This window comes from Rutidosis leptorrhynchoides, chromosome 1, assembly GCF_046630445.1.
Source record: "Rutidosis leptorrhynchoides isolate AG116_Rl617_1_P2 chromosome 1, CSIRO_AGI_Rlap_v1, whole genome shotgun sequence".
Lineage (NCBI taxonomy): Eukaryota > Viridiplantae > Streptophyta > Magnoliopsida > Asterales > Asteraceae > Rutidosis > Rutidosis leptorrhynchoides.
Window position 1 is genome coordinate 475,476,984 of NC_092333.1, and position 9,286 is coordinate 475,486,269.

A 9,286-nucleotide genomic window follows, 5' to 3' on the forward strand; every position below is an offset into this window, starting at 1 on the left:
ATTATTATTATTATTATTATTATTATAAATGTGAAAGAGAGATTGATCGAGAGAAAATAGGTGAAATGAATTCACAACTGACCTCTTTCAATTTATAGTACCTGACCCCAAAAACCCTCCCATGCGATCTGTCACCAGCTCACTTCCTTTGTTTTTATTTTAATCGACATGATTTTAATAATATATATAATATAAATATAATATAATAATTATAATAAAATAATATAATACGTAAATCGAATATTAAAATTTTAAAAAGTCGTATTTATTAAATACTTCAGGGGTATTCTATATAACTTATAATTAATAATTTCTATCATGTCGTTTTCATGTGAATAGTAAATAAATTAATTTAAATTCAACTATTTAAGCTACACGTTGTACGTTGTGCTTTACAAATTGTACATTATTAATTTAACTTCGTTTCCTAAAAAAATACAAAAATTATATCATAAAAATAAAATGACTTAATACGTAAAATTTTTAATTTGAAATAGCATCGTTTAATAGTAAATTTTTAATCATTTAGTATATAAATATTATTCGCATGATTCCGTATATATCGAAAACTCTTATATTTATTAAAATATGTATATAATACATGTTATGACGTTCGTGAATCGTTGGACAAACAGGGTGGTCAACCGTTATATAAAAAAATCATTTTCAAAAGTTTTAAAACTTGTCAAAATCATTGCTTATCATGTCGAAAATATTAAATCATATAGAGAATTGGTTTAAATAAGTCGAAATTTTCCGGGTCATCACAGTACCTCCCCGTTAAAGAAATTTCGTCCCGAAATTTGAGTGAGGTCGTCATGGTTAACAATAAAAATGTTTTTATGACGAATATGAGTTGATAAATAGAATTTCTATCACCGTTGAATAATATGGATAAAACAATCCAATTACTCGAAGCGTATGAGGGAAGTTATCGTAAAAGAGTAAAATGGAGAATAGAGATGCGTCTTATCTCTTGACGTAGTAACGATTGATTTTCGGAATTTAAGGAATAGAAAACCTTCATAATCTAAATAAGATTTGATTCTTCGGAATTTGCGGAAATTAAGATTTTCTTGGATTAAATGCGTAATCTGCCTCGATTGCTTTGTATGATATTTCGCTATAAATTGACCTCTTCCGTTTCATTTATTTTCACCACTCCTATAATCTTCTTCTTTATTTAATACTTCTTAATAGATTGTGTAAATGCTTCATCCAGTTCTGATTCTTGATATACTCCTAACTTTCATATCTATCATTCTTCTTTTTCATCTGCCGCCGGAGGAATCTATTCAGTTTTACTATACTCTTGGCTTTATAGTGTTTTTAGTTCTCCCGTGTCTTTACGTTGCAATACTTATTGATATTCATGGTTTGTAATTTATGTGTTTCTATCGGGCTTTATATTCTCCGTTATATTTCGAAGCTTCTTGCTTTCGTTCTATCTTCCCGCCTTTAAGTCAAGCGAATAATGGTCCAGAATTCGTAGGTATGGATTTTGAAATGAATATAGTTAATGTTCTAAGAAGGGAATTGTAATGGCACGATCTTAATTTGTCAAATTACTAAAATATCCAGAAAAGACCGAATCATCAAGAAATATATTTTCTTGATATATTTAGAGATTATATAGAATAAAAGAGTTATGTAACATGGTTCATGATGAGGGTGGGATCTGTGAACCTTTATCACGTTCCATTAGAAACTCAGCATGACTTACTGTAATATAATCACGTTGATCAAGTGTCATTATATTATACTAATTCATGCTTCAGTTCCCAACACTACTTCAAAACATTCATATTTTAAACATGAAGGTTTCAGAATTTAGAAACTAAAATAGTTTCTTTTATGATGTAATACAGATAGCGCGAAGAGATGAATGATTTCAGATAAGAATAGTTATGAAGATATCTCCAGAAATATCGAGGATATTTATAATGAAAGATTTGATGATATCTTAGAATTTCTAATATCAGAGGATGATGCGGAAAATCTGTCTGTGAAGATTTAGAATGAGGAGTAAGGTGTTTGCTAACGACTTTAGCAGACACTGAATCATTTGGATCCTTTGAAGGTAGATTTCATCCTTGTGATTTGTCCACAGCCTCCTTCATGGTTTTCTCAATCCGTTTTTCAGTTTGAAACCTTTTCTTTTTCTCAGCTTTACCACCATACTATTCTTTATCATCAAACTTTTGACTGTTAAGGTCGTTTACAGTTTTTGCTGCTTCATCAGCATTGTTCCAATTTCAGAGAACTAGTTCATAGTTTGGGATGTTTTTTAGAAACTTCACATTCGGAGTAAATAAGTCTAGGAGATAGACATTATATGTTTATATATAACTGTTGGCGTAGAATTACTGCGAAATTCGAAATACTGATTGCTAATTCCCGGTAGTTGGTATGGCAATTATCGTTAGAAGATGTAGACGAGTACATGATAGGGTTTCAATGATTATAATGATTTTTCGGAGGGTCAAAGATCAATGAAGTTGTTGGTAAATTTACTGCTAATGTGTTGGAACATAAAAGGTTTCCCGGTAACAAAAACGTATATACCAAAGTTTCAAGTCTGAAAGGTTGTCGTTGACTGGTTGAATGGTTGATAATACTGGATACTTTGAAAAGGATGGCAAGCTTATTTTCGATATTAACAACGCTAAATGATCTTGCACAGTTTTGAAGTCAAAGTATAGCTTTGAAAGATGTAGAGATCTAAGAATGATGTTACTGGTTCAGAGTTATGACTTGGATTCTGATCCGTCAATATCAGAATATGTAATCGAATTTGTATGAGAATGATTGTATATCATTGTGAGTATTTTTAATAATTTTTGAATCAAAGTTGAAGAATGTACAGTGTAACATATTAATTGTGAACTTATATATTTCCCCGGGTATTACCTACCCGTTAAAGATTTCACAAGTAATATTTTGTACAAAAGAATTTTTATTACCGTCTTTATGAAAATATATGTATGTATATTTTCTTCAGATGTAATACAGATTTAATGAGTTAATATCATATTAAACTCATTTGATTTTCGGCTTGAATTAGAAATGAATAATCTCTAAAACATCAGAGATTACATAATCTTCGCGGAGTATTTCACTAATGAAATCAATACTTCATTATTTATTCTTATTGATATTCCTCGGTGAAGGATGTTGATGATCGTGGAATTTTTGTGAATCTTATAAGGCACAGATGATGTTTTCTGGAAAATTTCGAGTACATCGAAAATGAAAATATAAAATCAATTAGGTAATTGAATAATACACTTGGTTTATTAGGAAATGGAATTCATTGAGTTGAAATAGAGATTGTAGTTAACGATGGTTAAGTTGTTAACGAAGGATGTACATCATAGCATATTAGTAATATGAATTTAACCGAGTAATTTTACCCTTTTTCAATTCATACATAATAGCTTAGTACAAAAAGATTTATGATGGTTTTAAAATTTATATATATAAGATATACATATAAATTCTTTAGAGGGATTGTGTTAATACTTCATAACTCATTGATACAATATACTCGTTGTTGACTCGTAATAATGTCCACAGTGCTTTCTTGAACTGGCAGAGCTTGTGATCTTAGAGGCGATGTTGACAGCACTGACTGTGCTGGTGAGGCTAAGGGTACTGTTGATGTTGTTGGTAAAACAAGTCTAGCTTGTATCTTACGCACCATTCCTGTCGGAGTGTCTATTCTCCTCTCTACTCATCTGATTTATGATTAGAACTGGGATAAATAATCTCAAAGATTTTAGAGATTATCTAATCGCCGTAGAATATTTCTCCGATGAAGTTATGAATCAATACTTCATCGTTTATTGTTGTTGGTACTCCTTGGTACCTATGGTGCGTATGATGTTGATATCCGAGGTACAGATTGTGGTGTTGAGGCGTGTGATGGGGATGTTGTTGTTGGTGGTGGTAATGATACTGTTGGTGTTGATGATGGTGGTACTGGTTATGCTGCCGGTGCTGCTGCTGGTGTTTGTAATCCTTGCACTATATTCTCCAAAGCCACTACCCGAGCGCAAAGCTCGTTGACTTCTTCTATTATACTGGGATGATTGGCGGTTCGGACAAACGGATGAATAAGATTTAGAATATTGGATATTACGTAGTCGTTGCGAGCTGTTCTGTAAATGAGGGTGAAAATGGTGTTATGAACGGGTTCGTTGGTAAGTGCTTCAGGTTCTTCACCAAGAGGTGAATGTGGTGGATGGAAGGGATCGCCTTCTTCCTGTCTCTACTGATTAAGTAGATTACGAACCCATCCCTAATTCATCCAGAATAGATGATGGCTAATTGGTTTATTCATTCCGGTTACGCTGCTTTCGGAGCTCGAGTGGAAATCCATATCGGAATAGCTGTCGGAATCTGAGGAATTCAAACTAGATGCGGAATTCATCTTACACGGTTTGGATAAAGGATTTTTGATATGAAATGATTTTTGGATATCGTATGATATTCTAATTACATAGAATACCTATATATAATACAAGGGATCCGTAAATTACGGAGGAACTTTCGAAAGCTGTCAGGCAAAGTTTACAGTAACATATACGCTAAGATATGAATTAGCAAATACGTTATGATACAAATTTTGTCTATACACTATTCATGCAATCAACGCAGTAAGACGTGTCTAGACTAGGAATAATAAGCAGGTAATTTCCGACAAGAAATGATAAGCAAAACTTCTGACATGCAGACACAGTCGAAGTCCAGACTTACTAATGCATCCTAACAACTATCAGTTAGATACACTTATGCAAGACCTGATTCACTAGGACCAACGCTCTGATACCAACTGTGACGATCGCTCCAAATCCATATGGACAAACACGTCATTCATCGATTTCATTGCGAGGTATTTGACCTCTATATGATACGTTTTGTAAACATTACATTCTTTTGAAAAGGCACACCATAAATGAATATTTAAATCAAAGGTTTTCGACATCTGATGATTTCTACATATAGACAATCACCGTAATATAATAGTTTACAATGATACTTCCGTTGACAATGCAGTCAAAATAAGATACATGGTGATGATTTGGTGAATGCAACGTTTCCTTGAAAAATATGTCATGTAAGACTCCATGCACATAGCTTATCTAACATATAAGCAAATAGCGGAAGACTTCTAGGAAACCTGAGAATAAACATGCTAACAAGTGTCAACACAAAGGTTGGTGAGTTCATAGTTTTATTGTTTCGTATAATCTGTATGTAAAGGTGGACCACAAGATTTTAGTTGTTTCATCCAGAAACGTTTATCAAAATATTCTTTAAGATTGAGCACCCTGGTAACTAAGCTTTAACGTCTATCTAATAAGTACCCATGTGTTTAACATGCAACCAACATGTACGATACACTCAAATAGCATACGTCTGTTTTATAGTTCAGGCTAGGGTTTCTATACCTGGAACAGACGGGGATGTCAAGCCCTATGGATCCATATACTACTACTCGCGCCCACCAGTTCTTATAACTGGCAGTTAACAGTTACCAAAGCTAAGGGATTTTCGGTTCAAACTCAGTGTAGAATTTAGTATGTACTTGTATCCATTGCGTTTAAAATAAAGTGCATGTATTCTCAGCCCAAAAATATATATTGCAAAAGCAATTAAAAAGAGATCAATGAAACTCACCTTAGCAGCATATAAAGTTGTTCACTAAAATGTGATCAAAACTTGCATTACCAATTAATCGTAGATCTCAACGTATCAATATTGAGATTCAATATTGCAGAAAAGTACGTAGACGCAACAGAGATGATAAACACTAGGTTTGACTTGTGAATGGTACACAAGAATATTACCCATAACCTCCATAGCTATAACCCTTAGTTTCCTTAGCTCTATCCCGCTCGAAAACCATTTTTAAAATCGTTTGGACATAACCTCGTCGTAGTATTTTATGTACTAATACTACTACTAATAATAAGATTAATAATAATATTAATTTTAATAATAAAATAATAATAATAATAATAATAATAATAATAATAATAATAAATAATTATAATTATAAATGTGAAAGAGAGATTGATCGAGAGAAAATAGGTTAAATGAATTCATAACTGACCTCTTTCAATTTATAGTACCTGACCCCAAAAACCCTCCCATGCGATCTGTCACCAGCTCACTTCCTTTGTTTTTATTTTAATCGACATAATTTTAATAATATATATAATATAAATATAATATAATAATTATAATAAAATAATATAATACGTAAATTGAATATTAAAATTTTAAAAAGTCGTATTTATTAAATACTTCAGGGGTATTCTATATAACTTATAATTAATAATTTCTATCATGTCGTTTTCATGTGAATAGTAAATGAATTAATTTAAATTCAACTATTTAAGCTACACGTTGTACGTTGTGCTTTACAAATTGTACATTATTAATCTAACTTCGTTTCTTAAAAAAAATACAAAAGTTATATCATAAAAATAAAATGACTTAATACGTAAAAATTTTAATTTGAAATAGCATCGTTTAATAGTAAATTTTTAATCATTTAGTATATAAATATTATTCGCATGATTCCGTATATATCGAAAACTCTTATATTTATTAAAATATGTATATAATACATGTTATGACGTTCGTGAATCGTTGGACAAACAGGGTGGTCAACCGTTATATAAAAAAATCATTTTCAAAAATTTTAAAACTTGTCAAAATTCATTGCTTATCATGTCGAAAATATTAAATCATATAGAGAATTGGTTTAAATAAGTCGAAATTTTCTGGGTCATCACAACTGCTTTCGAGCCATGTCCGTGGTACTCTTTTGTATGCTTGTTTTCTTGATCCGTTTACGAGATTTAAATTTGTTATACAGTTTTCGTTTCTTTGCCAAAAAAAAAAAAAGGTTGCCCATAACAACTAACATATATCTTGGGATGATATATATATATATATATATATATATATATATATATATATATATATATATATATATATATATATATATATATATATATAAAGGTGAGAACTGCGAGAACTATTTAATTTAATAGTTTTTATGCGTTTAAATGCAACAAATTACATATAAATGTTAATTAATGCACATATCATTAACAAACATATGTTCATTTGCTTAAATTTAAAAAAAAATTAAAAATAACTAAAATAAAAATAAAAATAAAAATAATTAAAATAAAATCTGAGCCGAAGCCTGATCGAAGCCCAAAGATTTCCTGGACTGCCTCTTCATGCGATCGCATGACCCGTACAAGTAATATCCATGCGTTCGCATGGGACCTCTGAACTGACAAACATAGTACGCAATTAATACGGGATTAGGGTTTTATTTTTAATTATTTTTAAATCATTAGGTTTAATTAATTTAGTATTGTTAACTAGGGTTTATTTATTTAACATATTAATTAATTGTAGTTTAAATTTATATTTTGTAATTTTTAGTTTTAATATTATTATTAATTATATAGATTAATATTTTTATAAAATAATAATATTTTTATATAAAACTTTATTTTTATCATTTTCATAATATATCTTTTTATTAATCGTATCTTTTTAATCGTTTCGTTCGTAATTATAATTTTAGTTTCATTTCGCCTTAGTTAAATTAAGTTTAGTTTTAAGTTTTGCCGTAATTTTCCCTTAAGATCTTTTTCTTTGAACTAGATTTTAAAAAGCCTTAGAAATTTACGACATCACTCAGCGCTTTAGTTTTTAATAAATTTTAGTGCCTTATAAGTAATTTCCGTTTTCCGTTTAGAATTCCTTTTAAGCCTTAATACCTTTAGGCGCAACTTTTAGTTTTTAGACTTTTAAGTTTAGACGTTTTTCTTTCTTATTTTTATTTTTCGACATTTTTCGACGCGTTTCTTTTTCTTTTTCATTTCTACGCTCTAGTTTTTAGGACATAGAATTTTCTTTATTTTCTTTAAATTTCAACGAAAATTATTTTAAGCGATTAAATCAATAGACATCCAAATTTTCTGGTTCGTAGTAATAGTTGGATTTGTTAGTGGCGAGTTGTGGGCTTCCGATTTAAAGGGTCCTGGCTACCTGCTGCATCTATTGGCTATTTGAAATGTGGGCAAAATCAGAAAAGTCTATTAATTTGATAACTTATATAATTTTTATATTTATAACTAATAGGATATTCAGTGAATGCACCGAGCAAAACGTTCAACACCTTTCATACGTTCACCACCTGTAACCCGATCAAGACATCTAGCCAATATTTTCGCTGTTGATTTTTCTTTAGAATCATCATCTAGTCGAGCAAGTACTTCAACTCAAATTTCTGATAATCCATCTTTTGAACTCGACTTCACAATTGAGAACCCGGAGGATATTCAAGGACAATTCCAAGATCCTGAACCACTAATCATTTCTCCTGAACCACAAACCGTTAAATCAGAATCTTCTAGTGATTCGGATTCAACAAATTCAAATATGGAAGAAACAGAACCTCAAAGTATGGAAGACCGAATGAGAGCCACACGCACGGGCCAAGGTCATGCCATTATTAAGCCAGATGTTAATGCGCCAGATTTTAAAATCAAAGGACAAATCCTACACAAGGTCACCAATCAGTGTCAATTTAGTGGTACAGTAAAAGAAGATCCAAACGAACATCTTCGAAATTTTAATAGGATTTGTAATCTATTTAAAATCCGAGAAGTTGAGGATGAAACTATTTATTTTATGTTGTTCCCCTGGACTTTAAAAGGAGAAGCCAAAGATTGGTTAGAATCGTTACCTGAAGGAGCGATTGACACATGAGATGTTTTAGTTGAGAAGTTTCTTAAAAGATTCTTTCCGGCATCTAAAGCCGTGAGACTTCAAGGAGAAATTGCCACGTTCGTGCAAAAGCCAAATGAAACGTTATATGAAGCATGGACAAGATTCGGAAGGATGTTGAGAGGATGTCCTCAACACGGCTTAGATACTTTTCAAATAGTGCAAATCTTTTATAAATGCGTCAACGTCGCCACAAGAAAAGATATCGACACAGCAGCTGGTGGTTCCATTATGAAGAAAACCGCAACCGAAGCTCACAAGATAATTGATAATACAGCCTCCCACTCTCATGAGTGGGATCAGGAAAAAGATATATTTCATTCGTCTAAAGCGGCTAGAGCCGATTCTAGCCATGACTTTGATTCCGTTTTCGCAAAAATAGATGCTTTTGAAAGACGAATGGAAAAGATGACTAAAGATATACACGCAATACGAATCATTTGTGAGCAATGCGGTGGAC

The 9,286-nt window shown here is 31.3% G+C and overlaps 1 non-coding gene across 1 annotated transcript; it reads right to left on the bottom strand.

The window, feature by feature from the left end:
• Nucleotides 1-8,862: 8,862 nt before the first annotated feature.
• LOC139886776 (small nucleolar RNA R71) lies at nucleotides 8,863-8,969 on the bottom strand. Its single transcript, XR_011772642.1, has one exon. It is a non-coding gene; the product is annotated as a small nucleolar RNA R71 (small nucleolar RNA).
• Nucleotides 8,970-9,286: the final 317 nt, after the last annotated feature.